Genomic DNA, 16,136 nt, shown 5'->3' with positions numbered 1-16,136 from the left:
CTGGGATATTTCCTATGACCGGTTGTCTGAAGGGGGGAAAAAAACACCTCAAGTCTGGTTTCCAAATGGGTCTTTACAAGATGATAGTTCTAATTTAAAGGGGATAAATACAGCATTTGAATCCCACAGGACATCCCACTAGAAGCCCTGAACGACATTAGTGACATTAGTGAAAGAAATCTTTGCAATGGGCAGGACCTTGAGCAGTTCATCTGGTGTTCACTCTGTCTGGAGTGAGAGGGCCAGAAGTCCAAATCTATGTGATTCCTGAGCAGCTGCTAATGATTTGGCTGAAGGGTCAGGAACTTGGAAAGAATATAATTAGAACATTAATGACAAGTATTCTGGGGAAGAAGTTATGGATGGGGAGCAAGGGCTGTTGCAAGAAAGGCATGACATCCTACCCAGGTCCTTCTCTCCCCATCTCCCCTACTGAACCAAAGTGTTAAATGAGGCTGGATGGGGATAAGTCAATGTGGACAGCCTTAGAACACTAGACAGAAACTTTTGTATCTGGGGAAGGAAATGAAAGTTACCTTTCCTCTTGGCAGTTGGGCAGTGCTGGGCCCAGAATTACAGCTTAAAGGGAGACAGGTGCCCTGGGAAGGCCACCCTCATGCCACCCAAGGACAGTGTCTGCCTAACTGAGACACTGAGACTGAGGCATAACAAGAACCATTCCTGCAGGCATTTTTTGTTCTTCATATCTATCAATAAACTAGTTCTAAAATTTAAACACAAAGCCAAAGGAGCTAGAGTAGCTGAAACAATTCTGGAAGGGCAGGCAGGGATTGGAGGCGTTTTGTTGGCTTTTTTCTTTAGCCTACTTTTAAGATTTTTCTCTATATCACTGGCTTTTCAGCAGTTTAACTAGGATGTGCCTGGATGTGGTTTTCTTTGTATTTATCCTGAATACGGGAGTTGTTATTTTCTTTTTAAATCAAATCTGGTCATTTTTATCCTATATTTGTTCAAATATTCTTTTCCCTTTCATCCTTTCTCTTGTTTTTTTTCTCCTATTCCAATTATATGAATATTAACCTGCTTGATATTAGCCTATTGGGGTTCTGTTCTCACGGTTTTAATTTTTTTCTCTCTTTGCTTCCATTGGATGATTTCTGTTGGCCTGTTTTCAATTTCAGTGGTCCTTATTTCTGTTTAGTCTGGTGTTAGCCCCCCTGCCCACCCCACCCCAGTAGATATTGTTATTCCAAATATATATTCATCAGTTCTCGGTTCTCCATTTGGTCTTTTTATAGGGATTCAAATTATTTCCTGAAATTCTCTGTCTCTTCATTCACTGTATCTATGCCTTTCTAAGGATTTTTTAACATTTATTACAGTTATTTGAAAGTTTTGTTTGATCATTTCTATATCTTATCTATATGTTTGTATTTTATGACCAATTTTTCTCATTAACTATGAGTTTTCCTGCTTTTTTGCATGTCTTTTTTATTGTATGTTGGGTAGTCCACCTAAAGACTGTGTGTGTATATTATCTGTTCCTTTTTTTGTATTAAAAAAGACCACTTTTTTTCTGTTAATGTTACATACCTAGGGTGATATAGGGTAAAAAGCTGTTCAACCTGATTTGGTCAAAGGCTGAGTTGGTTTGGAATGAGGTGGCTTTAATTCCTTTAGCAGAGCTTTGGAATTAGAACACCAGGAATTTAATAGATCTCTCTATCTCTCTCTGCTTGTCAGTCCCATTTCAAACAGCACTGATATATTTGATCTCATCATAATTTGACTTGGGTAGTAGTTGGTTATGACTTTGATTAGACTCCCTTCATCTCCGGCTTCAACTGGCTTGACACTGAGTTAGTTACAGTAGGATCCAAAACGCACAATACTGGAAGACCTAAAGACTTCATATCTGTGAAACCATGAGATTATGAGACCAGGAGGCTTCAAGACTATAGGAATGTGGATCATAAAGCTGCAGATATTTTCCTCTTTTCAGCCCCACTCCCAGCTTCCCCTGACTCATCAGAATTCCTATGTAATAGCAATACTTGGTAGAAAGAATTGTCTCTGCTTTTGAAGCTCCGGCAGTTTCAAATCCAGCATGCTAGTACATGGGCATGTTAAAAGGTAGCTGGTTTCTTCTTTTTCCAAGCAAACACTGTGCAAGCTTGATCGTCTACCAGTCCTACTGCCTCCCTCAGCAACTGTCCTAACTACAAACACATGAGCTGTCTCTTTCTCACGTAGAAAGGGCTTGCTTCTCTGGACTTTAGTTCTTTTAGGTTTATTGGTATCCAAAGATCTTTACTAGCTTTAAAGAAATATATGATCTTAAAAAAAGGGGGGGTGGGGGAAAGGGAGTGCCGGGGTGGCTCAGTTGGTTAAGTGTCCGACTTCGGCTCAGCTCATGATCTCACGGTTTGTGGGTTCGAGCCCTGCATTGGGCTTTGTGCTGCCGGCTCAGGGCCTGGAGCCTGCTTTGGATTCTGTGTCTCCCTCTCTCTCTGCCCCTCCCTCCCTCACGCTCTGTCTCTCTCTTTCTCTCAAAAAATAAATAAACATTGAAAAAAAATTTGTTGCTGTTGTTGCCTAGAGATGTCTTATTGTTTCAGTGAGAGTAAGGATTATCAAAAAAGACTATAGATATAGAGTGTCCATGCCTAAGCACAGAAAAATACCTTTATTAAGGTAAAGGTCAGATACTGAAACTAATAAAAGTTAATTTTTAAAAACAAAAAGCTATAAATCCCCCTACTTCCTTTTTAAGTATTTATGCTGAGAAGTAAAATTATCACTGATTTCAGACCCCAAAGGTAATCATTATTAACATTTTGGTGAACATAAGTTAAAATATTTCTCCCCTGGAATTTTTTGCTACTTCTTATATGGATATAGCCATATGTTCATATAATCATATCTATATATTTATTAAAAAATAGAATACAACACATATTGCTTTTAACTTGCTTTGCTCGCTATTACCTTCCAAATCAAAACATACAGATTTTTTTTCTTAATTGCTATGGAGAGAGCCATTGCACTGGTAAGCCATAATTTATAACAGTCCTCTACTGAGAACCTTTTATGTTGCCTCCACTTTTCACTGCCTTTAATATTCTTATAATTATATATTTAAACATTTCTAAAAGAAGGATTTCTAAGACATAAAATGTAGGTTTTAATAGATAAAAGGGCAGTTTTGTAAGTTCAAGGAATAAGGTGAAGCTATTGCATCTGATTTAATGTTCGAGCTATTTTTTTTAATTTTCTTAAAATTTTTTTAATGTTTATTTTTGAGACAGACAGAGACAGAGACAGAGCATGAGTGGGGGAGGGGCAGAGAGAGAGAGGGAGACACAGAATCTAAAGCAGGGTCCAGGCTCTGAGCTGTCAGAACAGAGCCCAGCGTGGGAGTCAAACTCATGTACTGTGAGATCATGACCTGAGAAGAACTCTGATGCCCAACTGACTGAGCCACCAAGGCACCCCTTAATGTTCTAGCTTTCATGTCTTCTACCTAGTGGTTATTCATATAAATGCCTTAATCATTGTTTACAATAGCCTGTGGTTAAGCTTTCTTTTGGGCCAATTTTTTTGGTTTCTAAAATATTTAATACATAATCATAAATGCTTGAAATATTACAGTCAAGTGCAGTAGAAAGAACAGGGGCTTTATGAGGTGTATGTAGCCATGAATCCCCAGTGGGTGATGCACCTGCTGTGTGTAAAGTGGACATAGTGACAACTCTGTGTTTCACAGTTGTTGTGAGGAATAAAGGAGTATATTTGCAAGGCACTTAGACACTGCATAGGTATATACTCAGTAATTTGTAGAAACCATCACTGTCTTTCTGGAACTGTTGATCCCAATGGAAAGAGGGTAAGGACCAGAAAAAATTAAATTGAAAAAATTAATTATTAACAACTAACATATGGCTAGAGACAAAAATCAGTGCAATAATACATAAGAAGGATAAATCAGGGTAATGACATGCCAATTTTACTTTTACATTTCTGAAGTGGTTAAAATCAATACCAAGGAAATTGGATTGAAATAATGGGTAATCAATTCCCTTCTTGAAAGGTAAGACCATCTTAAAAGGACTTGGATACAGAAAAGAAGTTTTAGGAAAAATATACTTTCAAAAGAGCAGAGTAAAGCTTTTGATCTCAGAGATAGAAAAAGCTGATGGCTGGGAAAATAGTAGACAATTTAAAAACAAATGATGTCCTTATATACGGGGTAGATTTGTTTACTAAATATCCAAATAAACAAACAAACAACCCCCGTTTCATATTGTACTGCTCAACTACAGAAAGCCAAACCAAACAAACAAATTGCATTCTTTCCCCTTTTTATAACATGGAATCAATCCAAATTTAAGTCCAATTTATAGACGTTTTCTGCCAAAATTACCAGGGCTCAGTGACTGTACTACACCCGTCTTCCTGTAGAGAGTGGAGTCACAATGGCTAGAGAAATGGACCCTCCTAAAATGAGGCCACGAGGGGAACACTCCCCTGGGACACCATATGACATGGTGAGATGAGAAGGAGCCTGACCTACCGGCCATCTCCTCTTAAGTAACAAAAACACCTGAGATATTCAATTCTCTGCTTCTGCCCATTGGAGCCTTTGCTCAACTGTTCCTGCCAAGCCCAGGAGAGAGAGGCCTTCTAAGCAAGGACTGACAGTCCCTGTCGACTGTCCTCTCTGACACATTCAGAATGTCAGCTATGATTTCCATTTCACCAACAGAGTAATTAATTGCAAATGGAGGGAACAAACTGAACTATGGGGAGAGATATGGGTAGCAACTCCACCCAGATCCCTTTAGTGGGAACAGGAGAAGGGTATCAGAATCTAGCTGTCTACTTTCACCAAATTTCCCCTTGCAAGTCCAGATACAGTGAAGTAGAGAATGGCGAGTGTTGCAAGGATCCACTAATGAGCCGGCAGTGCAGACAAGGCCTCTGCAAGCAAATGTTGTGCTCCCTCCCACTCAACCTCATTCTGTGCATGGAAAACACGGCAACCACCACTCAGTGACCGTGCTGTTACTGAATTTCTCTGTACATGAAGAATAAATAATAAATTAGCTGTAACCATGGAAATATGGCCTGATACTAAAAAAAAAAGTATTTTCTCTGCAAGGGTTAGCATGCACATTCTCTGTATTGCAAACTCTCCCCTCACTGAGTTTTTGATAACTCAGGAACAGGAGCTTTTAACCAAGCTAGATTTTATTCAGATTTCCTTGGGAGCCCTGTCTTACAGTGTTTGGGAAAGTTCTTCTTCTTTTTTTTTAATGTTTATTTTTGAGAGAGAGAGAGCATGCACACGAGCAGGGGAGGGGCAGAGAGAGGGAGACACAGAATGTGAAGCAAGCTCGGGGCTCTGAACTGTCAGCACAGAACCCGACATGGGGCTCGAACTCATGAATCGTGAGATCATGACCTGAGCTGAAGTTGGACACTTATTTGACTGAGCCACTCAGGCACCCCTGTTTGGGAAAGTTTTAACACAAAGCAGGGAGCATCATATTATCTCAATAAGTGTTGTTTTTAGGTCTCACCAGTAGGCTAGAGAAGAAACCCCATAATGAGAAAAATTGCATGGAAAACAGATCCACATACAGCCCACTGTTATTTGTTATTCAGGGATATACTTGCACAGTGTATGTGCTGTGCTTTTCTTCTTTACCTTACACTATCCATTAGCTGTCCTACCAGAGAATATACCAAAATTAAAAAGAAATGGATAGAGTTATATTTCATTAGGTGTCAAAGGTATGGTTAGCACAAAGATACCATCTTGAAAGAAAGTTACTGCATACCATTGTGCTAGGCAGGGAGGAAAGGTCAGGAACCTGAAAAGCCTCTACTTTTGTTCAAAACAAATCGGTGTATTGTTCTCATTAAGATTTTCTTTTTAATTATAAAATACTAACAGTTGTAGAACATCCTTAATTCATTTATTTGTTCATTCAACCAATCAACCACCATTCACTAAGTGTGTGTGTGTGTGTGTGTGTGTGTGTGTGTGTGTGTGTGTGTGTATACCCTGGATTATGCTAAGAGATGAGAACTAGGAGTAGGACACTCCCTGCCTTTCATGGTTCACAGCCCAGGAAAGGAACTGAGACTGACAGCCCTAGTGAGTTTCAAGCCCTGGACAATATTCAGGGATTGTGTCTTGCAGCAAACATGCAGGAGGTTTCTGAACTGTATTTTATAAATGAGGACACCGAGGCTCCGAGACGTGAAGCCATTTACTTGGGGACGTTCGGCTACTAAATAGAAAGGGTGAGATGCAACCCAGTCCTTGTGACTCACGCTCTTCCCACTGTGCCACACTGCCTCTAAAGGGAGACACGAAGACGGGCATAGGACAGCCCAGGGGGAGATGGACAGCTGGGCAACACAATGCACTGTGTCTTCTGCCCTCTAAAACAGTACATGCAGGTTAATCAGAAGGAAAGTCAGTATTAGGCCTGCATGTTTTTATATTTCTGCCTGACATTCCAGATAAAAGTCTTTAATTCTGAGCATCTTTGAGAACACAAAGCCTTGGAGCTCTGAAGCATTGATTCACTAAGTGCTTCTAATTAAATGGTTTAATAGGCAGTCCTTACACAGTAACAGTCATGAAAAATTTACATATGCTGTCAATGCCCCACCCCCTCACTCTCCGCAGATTCTGTCTTTTCCAAGAGCGAGTGGACTGTGCTCTCCCCTGCCCCCCAGACTTCTGTATTTGTGCTCTCCTAGCTTCTTTTCTTCTAATCGAAATCCCTCTAAAGGCCAACATTAACAACCCACTTCTACTCCACTTTTCCCAGTTCTTTGTTCCTCTAGTATCTCCTCACTTCCCTCTATCTTCAACATCTGCCTCCCACCAACAACTCCCCCCACCCCCCTCCCCAGCCCTGGAGGAAATTCAGTTCAATAAACATGTGAAAGTCTCTTCCATTTAAAAATAAAAAAGAAAGCAAAACAGAAACAGAACCAAAAACCCTCTTAACTTTCCATGAGCCCTTTTCTATTGTTGTCTTCCTTTTTTTTCTCAGTTCTGGGAAGTTTTGTCCATATATGCTGTGTTCAATTTCTCACATTTAACTCACTCCTCACCACTGGTGTTGTTGCCTCTGGCCATTCAAAAAAACCCAAACAAACAAACAAACAAACAAACAAACAAAAAACACCTCTGAATTATTGTAGAACTCTGTGTGTGTGTGTGTGTGTGTGTGTGTGTGTGTGTGTGTGTGTATAAAATGTATCACAAAATGCTTTGGAAAATCTCAACCCCATGATTCCAAATGTTCTGGACATCTTTAGATCCTGACTTCTACTGGTGCTTTTAGCTGCGTATGATCCTGCTGATAACTTGCCTTCTACGACATGTCTTTTTGCTCCTTTTTTACTCAAACCATCACTTCTTAGTCATATTTTGGAGTGCTTATGCATCCTGTCCCATTTGTGTAGGGGTTCCCCGAGTTCGGTCCTCAGACCATCAGTTTCTTCTCTCTACACGCTATCCAAGAACATTCTCATTGATTCTAATGTTATGAATAATTATAAGTTGATGACACTCTAATATTTAGGTTTTACAAAGCTTCAGAATCATTTGTTCATTTGCATACTACAATTACAGTTTTCATGTCTCACAAGCACATCAAAGACAATATGTATCAAGTTGAATTTTACACCATCTCCCTACATGGGTTCTCCCCCTTTGTTTGATAACCCAGCTCTTGATGCTATTCTACGGTCAACACTGAAAGCCAAGGGTTCCTGTGGTCTCATCCTTCCCTGTCCTTTATCCACCCCTTTTCCATAACACTCATCCTCTAAAGGGGTTCCCAAATCCTATTTAGTCTAGCTCTCAAATCTCCCCAATCTATCTCTTATTAATTCTGCTACCATCTCTTTCCTGAACTACCACAAGGTTCTCTATGAGCACCTCCGTCCTTACTTTTCTTGTTCTCTGCAGTGACAAGAGAGTAGTTTATCCAAAACATAAAACCAACCATGTCTCAGCATTGCTGAAAATCCCTCACCAGCTTACACCCACCTCTGGGATAAAGCCCAAACTCCTAAGTGAGGCACAGGAGGCCCTCCGGTCCCCGCCTCCCGTATCCCTCTCCAGCCTCCACCCCATCACCAACCTTACTTGTACTTTATGCTCCAGCAACAATAAATTGCTTAAAATTTCCTGTCTATGCCATACTCTCATCTATCTTTATACTCTTCCTTTGCTTGGAATATTTATCTCCATTTTCTTTGCCTGGATAAGCTCTACTCAATATTCAAGTTTCAGATTCAGCATTGCTTCTCCAAAAGCGATTTTCACCCCCAAATCTAACCTAAGTGATAATTCTCTGTGCTCCAATAGCTACCCCTCTATCATAGTATGTATCACATTATTTTTAAATTTCTGTTTCAATGCCATCTTCTCATCTAAACTAAAACATCTTGAGTACACTGACCATTTGTAATTAGTTGCTTATTTTTGTAGCCTACCCCAAGGGCTTGCCTATAATAGGAGCTTTATGCTGAAATATCCATTAAAGCTTTGCTGAAATGTCCATGGCAGCTCTGCTCCTGAGGAATTTGTTCTTCTATGTTTTAGTTATTAAAAAATGAGTCTAGTTCTGTGGTCTAACTGAACCAGATGGAAGATTCACAACATTCCCAAAACAGCATACTGTTTCTTTGATTACTTTTAGAATAATCAAAAACATCGTGGCTGGTTTGCTATGAGTTTCCATTTTGGAATCTCTATTATTTCTTCTCAGGATTATTTTGAGATATCCCCAAAGATACCTAAGGCATAGTTCTCCAAGGGAGAAAACAACAACCACCACAGAACTTTATCCATTATTAATGCTTTGAGGGAAGACAAAGAACTTTACAATGAGTAATAGGCTACAACATTATTGAGATAGCTCTCTAATATTTGCTACTATCCTTTTACTTCATAATTAAAGTATCCAGTTTAAGAATATCTAGAAATCTAGATGGTAGCTACTTCTTGGCTGAAAGTTTTCCATTCAGTGCCCAAACACACATAATATATATTCTTGAATTATAGGATTAGTATTATTTTATGTGACAGTGATTAGTGATTATTTTTAGAGTCTCAAATAATAAAACCTCATTTTTGTGATGATTAGAATTTTGCAAATGGTTTGCAGAGACATTATCCCATCTTTAAGAGAACGCTTTAGTAGATATTGATATACCTATTTTATAGCTGTAAAGCTGAGAGGCCATTGAGAATATTAAGCCAATGTATTTTATTCCCTCCATTGAGTCATATTTCTACGTGGTGTTCTGTCACTATAATTTCTAAAAAAGAAAAGGGATGAATGACCCACTGGGAAGAAAGAGGCCATCCTGTAGGGTAAAGCCACAGCAAAATGACTGAACAAGAGAAGAGTCCAGACTTTTTGGACCTGGGCAATTCCTGGGATGAAGAAGGATATACAGTGTTACAGCTGATAACGAGACAAGATTCTCATGGCCTCCCTCCTTTTGAGATAAAAGTCCACAAACAAAATTGTTAGAAATGTTGGGGGGAAAGTCAGGGACAGAGGGGCTTTTGGCCAATTGACTAAGATTCTGAGAAAGACTTGTCTCCCAGATGAGCCTCTGCCCTGATTGGAGTTACGGGAAGGAAGGTCAGATACATCCCTAAAGAGGCTGTGCAGGTCTGAAGTTTCATCAAGGTTAACGTGGGGCTGGGTCAGCAGAGAGGACTACCAAAGGTCATGGACCCACCAGCCACAGACCTCAGCTGTCGACATTTGCTAATCAGGTATGCAAGTGACACCTCTGGGAAAACATGATAAGAAACAGAGCACAACAAAAACTTGGGAACATATATAAGGACTCCATTATATCTCTCTACTATAGAATCACATATACCCCTTCTCCCAGATGCCCAGAAGCTATCTTAGAAAAGAGCAGGGGAAGAAGAAAGGAATTCTTTGGTTTGCAGATGGATTTTCATGCACAGTATTGAAGTATGATTCATAGAAGAAGAAAAAGTTGGATTTATGAAAAATTCCTACTCCGCAAAAGACATTATAGGATAATTAAAACACAAGCCATGGTTTTGGAGAAAATATTTCTGAACACAATTTGACAATGTACATGTATTGAAACTATATAAACAACCCTTAAACTTCAACAATAAACAGATAACTCAGTCAAAAAATGGACAAAAAAATCTGAACAGAGGAATTACCAAAGACCATATGGAGATGGCAAATAACCATATGAAAATACAAACATCAAATGCCATTAGGGCATTGTGAATTAAAACCACAAAATGCCATTATACATGTATTAGAATGGTTAAACTTCAAACCTGACAACACTAAACACTGGTGAGAATGCAGGGCAACAGCAATTCTCATTCATTACTGGTGGGAATGCAAAATGGTACTAGATTTTGGAAGATAGTTTGGCAAATTCTCATAAAGTTAAATGTAGCTTGACTATGTAATCTACCAATTATGCTCTTATTTACCCAACTGATATTTAAAATTTAGGTTCACACAAAAACCTGCATGCGAATGTTTAGAGCAGCTTTATTCATAATCATCCAAACTGGAAGCAATGAAGATGTTATTTAATAGATGAATGGATAAACTATGGTACATCCATTCAATGCAATATTATTTGGTGATAAGAAGAGATGAGCTATCAAGCCAAGATTCCTTTCAATTATATGACATCCTAGAAAATATATAACTATAGAGTCAGTACAAACATCAGTGGTTGCTAGGGGTTTGGGAGAGGAGAAAAAAGGTGAATAGGTGAAGTACAGGGTATATTTAGAGGAGTATAATTATTCTGTATTATACTGTAATGATGGATATATAACATGCATTTATCAAAATGCATAGAACAAAGAGTAACACTAATGTAAGCAAATTACAAAATAATAATTTATGAGGCCAGGGGATTTCAGGATAGTGTAATGTATGAAATAGGATATACATATAAATGTATATATGTAATATATGCAGGATATTACAAATGTGTAAAACAACTTCACTGATAAGGGTTGTAGGAAAAGGTGCTGACCTAAGTGACTTTGGAAATGAATGGTTTGTTAGACTAAAGGTAAGATGAACTTGCCTTGTACTCTAGTTGATAAAATTGCTTCCTATTTTGGCACAGGAATGCACTTCTGATACTGCTATACGTGTATACTGGAGCTGGCTATTAAATAAATGGATGGCAGATGGAGGGAGCCAGCTTTCTCACTGTAGAGTGAGAATTTAGAGATAAGCAAGGAGAAGAGACTAGGATGATCCATGGAATAATGGATTCGAATTGGAGGTATTACAACGAAGTTACATTTAACTTAATATAGAAATGGATACTTACCCGTAAAAAAATATTTTATATAGGTGCACATAAGTTAGAATACCCCCTTTTTTACATGCTCTAGAACCAATGACAACCCAACAGCAATGAGCACACCTACTGACTAGATCTTGGTTTCCAATACTATTCTCCAATAAAAGGAATAAAGATTCCTTGGAGAAATGGCTGATTCTAGGACTGGAGCAAAAAATATACAATATGAGCCTTCAGCAACTTTTAGTACCAAAAAGTAAGCAAATGCCCCCCATCCTCCCTGCCAAAAAACAAAAACAAAATTCTACATTAATGTAAATATTCCAAAGGAATACAAGAGACAGCTAAAGGAGCTCCGCAAGGCCAAAGCTGAAACAATTTGTGTAATAAAATAAATACAGTAGTACTGGATTATAATTTAAAATATAAAATAAATATCAATGAGTCCATACTGATATAAATAAATGATTGAATAAATACATAAATGGAGAAAAGAGACAAATCTCTCTTGAAATAATTTATATAGATACTCCAACTTCAAGAAGGATATAGTGAATTGACTTCACAGATGACATGACACTTTACATGGAAAACTCAAAAGACTCCACCAAAAAGCTGCTAAAACTGATACATGAATTCAGCAAAGTCACAGGATACTAAATGAATGTTGCATTCCTATACACCAATAATGAAGCAACAGAAAGAGAAATCAAGAAATCAGTCCCATTTACAGTTGCATCAAGAACCATAAAATACCTAGCAATAAACTTAACCAAAGATGGAAAAGATCTGTATGCTGAAAACTATGGAAAACTTATGAAAGAAATTGAAGAAAACACAAAGAAATGAAAAAACTTTCCATGCTCACTGATTGGAAGAACAAATATTGTTAAAATGTCAATACTACCCAAAACAATCTAAACAGTCAATGCAATCCCAATCAAAATTGCACCGACATTCTTCTCAAAGCTAGGATAAAGAATCCTAAAATTTGTATGGGACCACAAAAGATCCCAAATAGCCAAAGTAATGTTGAAAACGAAAACCAAAGTGGGAGGCATCACAATCCCAGACTTTAGCCTCTACTACAAAGCTGTAATCATCAAGACAGTATGGTACTGGCACAAAAACAGACACATAGACCAATGGAATAGAATAGAAACCCCAGAATTGGACCCACAAATGTATGGCCAACTAATCTCTGACAAAGCAGGAAAGAGTATCCAATGGAAAGAAGAGTCTCTTTAGCAAATGGTGCTGGGAGAACTGGACAGCAACATGCAGAAGAATGAAACTGGACACTTTCTTATACCATACACAAAAAAAACCTCAAAATGGATGAAAGACCTAAATGTGAGACAGGAAACCATCAAAACTCTAGAAAACAGGCAACAACCTCTTTGACCTCAGCCACAGCAATTTCTTGCTTGACACGTCTCTGAAGGCAAGGGAAATAAAAACTAAAATGAACTATTGGGACCTCATCAAGATAAAAAAAAAAAAAAACTTATGCATTGCAAAGGAAACAATAAAAAAAACTAAAAGGCAACTGACAGAATGGGAGAAGATATTTGCAAATGACATATCAGATAATAGGGTTAGTATCCAAAAATCTATAAAGAAGTTAACAAACTTAATACCCAAAAAACAAATAATCCAATGAAGAAATGGGAAGAAGACATGAATAGACACGTTTCCAAAGAAGACATCCAGATAGCCAACAGACTCATGAAAAGATGCTCAACATCACTCATCATCAAGGAGGTACAAATCAAAATCACATTGAGATACCACCTCACACCAGTCAGAGTGGCTAAAATTAACAACTCAGGAAACAACATATGCTAGTGAGGATGTGGAGAAACAGGAACCCTCTTGCACTGTTGGTGGGAATGCAAACTGGTGCATCCTCTCTGGAAAAGAGAGTGGAGTTTCCTCAAAAAATTTAAAAAATAGAACTACACTATGACCCAGCAATAGCACTACTAGGAACTTATCCAAAGGATACAGGAGTGCCGATTCATAGGGGCACATGTACCCCAATGTTTATAGCAGTGCTTTCAACAATAGCCAAATTATGGAAAGAGCCCAAATGTCCATCAACTGATGAATGGATAAAGAAGATGTGGTTTATATATACAATGGAATACTACTTGGCAATGAGAAAGAATGATACCCTACCATTTGCAGCAACGTGGATGAAACTGGAGGGTATTACGTTAAGTGAAATAAGTCAGTCAGAGAAAGACAGGTATCATATACTTTCACTCATATGTGGAGCTTGAGAAACTTAACAGAAGACCATGGGGGAAGAGAAGGGGAAAAACAGTTTCAGACAGGGAGGCAAACCATAATAGACTCTTAAATACAGAGAAAAAACTGAGGGGTGATGGGGGTGGGGGGACAGGGAAAAATGGGCGATGGGCATTGAAGAGGGCACTTGCTGGGATGAGCACTGGGTGTTGTATGTAAGCGACGAATCACAGGAATCTACCCCCAAGACCAAGAGCACACTGTATATACACTATATGTTAACCAACTTGACAATACATTACATTAAAAAAAAGAAGAAGAAAAAAAGAAGGATGTAGTGAATTGAATGCTGGCTTGACAAAAGATATATCTGCCTGGAATTTGTTAGTGTGATCTTATTTTGAAAAAAGGTCTTTGCAGATGTAATTATGTTAAGGATCTTAAGATGAAATCATCCTAGATTATCCAGGTGGGCCCTAAATCCAATAATAAATGTCTTTATAAGAAGAGGAGAAGACAGAAGACAGAGGAGAGGGCTCTGTGAGGATCACAGCAGAGATTGGCATTATGCTATTACAAGCCAAAGAATGCCTGGAGCTTGAAGATGCAGAAAAGGATTCTCCCCTAGAACTTTCTGAGGGACCCTGCTAACACCTTGATATCAGACTTCTGGCCTCTAACACTGTGAGAAAATAAATTTCTATTGTTTTAAGCCACCAACCTTGTCATAATTTGTTATGGAAAGAAACTAGCATTGGAAACTAACACAGATGGAGGCTCCTTTAGTGTTGTATTTGCAAAGTGACCACTTTTCAAAGAGTATGGTACAGAAAGGAAAAAAAAAAATGACTAACTTTACAGTAATGAAACCCAACAAACACTACCTCAGCCACATGATCAAGGTCAGCATCAACAGTGATAAATCATGTTGATAGTGTTAACTCTTAATATTGTGTCATGAGAATGGCATTTTACCCCTGTTCTTTCTCCTCAAAACCCATATCACCAGTCTAATCATGAAAAAGACATAAGACAAATTATTGCAGTGGGGATTTCTATAGAATACCTTACCAATTCTCTTCAATACTCTTACAGTCATCAAAAATTAGGAAAGTTCCAGGGAACTGTTACAGCCAACAGGAGCCTAAGAAGACATGATGACTAAATGTAATGTGATATCCTAGATGGGATCCTGGAACAGAAAAAGACATTAGGTAAAATTAAAGAAATACTAGGGACTTTAGTTAATACTAATGCATATAGTTTCATTATAATGAATATACCATACAAAATAAGATGTTAATAATAGGGTAAAACTGAACACAAGGTATATGCAAATTCTATTGTCTACTTAATGTTTATATAAATCTAAAACTGTTCTAAAAAATAAAATCGATTACTGGGACGCCTGGCTGGCTCAGTCAGTAGAGTGTGCAACTCTTGATCTCAGGGTCATGAGTTTGAGCCCTATACTGGGTATAGTGATCACTTAAAAATAAATAAATAAACAATTATTTTTAAAAAATAAAATCCATTCCAAAAAAAAAAAAAAAACCCTTCAAATAATTAGATCAGACTAAGATACCATGTTGGACTAAATTTAATTTCTGAACTTCCCTCAGCTACAACATAAAGACAATACATTTTAACCAAAAATAACACACTCTTCTTTCAAGCAAGCTACATTATGCTTATAGAAAATCCTGTTGACTATGTGAAGGAGTAAATTTCAGATAATCTGAGAAAGGCAGGCTGTATATTTCAGGAGGACAGTACAGAGAGAAACAGTGTGGACACAGAACATGCAAGATATATAGTGAAGACAATGAGTCAATTTCATTTCTGTAATGGTTCAAAGAACCATAGTCAGGAATGAAATGAGAACAAAGTGAACTCAATTATTCACATCAAGAGAATCTTTATTGCTGTGTCTTTTATGAGCTTTTCCCAGTGTCTTCTGGTCATTGTGGATCAAAAGCTTAAAGGTCTCACCTGTAATTTAAATTGTTATGGTTTGTTACTGTTTTATAATCTAAAGGCTAAGAAAAGTGTAATTAGTTCACTTTACCACAGTAAATTTTTAACATTGCAGTAAGTATCCAATATCTGAAATATCCTCTTGCTTTCAAATTCTAACCATCAGTACTTATTTCAAAGCATGAATAGTAAAAGTAGAGAAGACAAAACTTAAAATTGTTTAAATTGCCTATTAGTAGTTACAAAGGCAAATGTTATACAATTAGCCAAAATCATGTTTAGTGATTAGCTGTGCAAATTCAAAAGTTAGTTGGAGGATATTATGACTATAATAATATTAACCCTATGAATGAAGTGCAATAAAATTAACTCCATATTAAAGGTATAGTATATGATTTCACATATATGTAAACAAAAATGGTACAAGATATCTAGAATAATACATATTTATTAAACGATGGCAATTTCCTTTCACTAAATATACACTTTTAGTTTTTACAAAAATAAATTATTACTTAACTCTAGTTGATTTAGCATAAGAGCTGATTACAAGCTAGAAAATA

The sequence above is a fragment of the Panthera pardus genome, unplaced genomic scaffold, assembly GCF_024362965.1.
Source record: "Panthera pardus isolate Hobbes unplaced genomic scaffold, ASM2436296v1 HiC_scaffold_15, whole genome shotgun sequence".
In the NCBI taxonomy this organism is placed as follows: Eukaryota; Metazoa; Chordata; class Mammalia; order Carnivora; family Felidae; genus Panthera; species Panthera pardus.
This window is presented reverse-complemented; position numbering follows the sequence as displayed.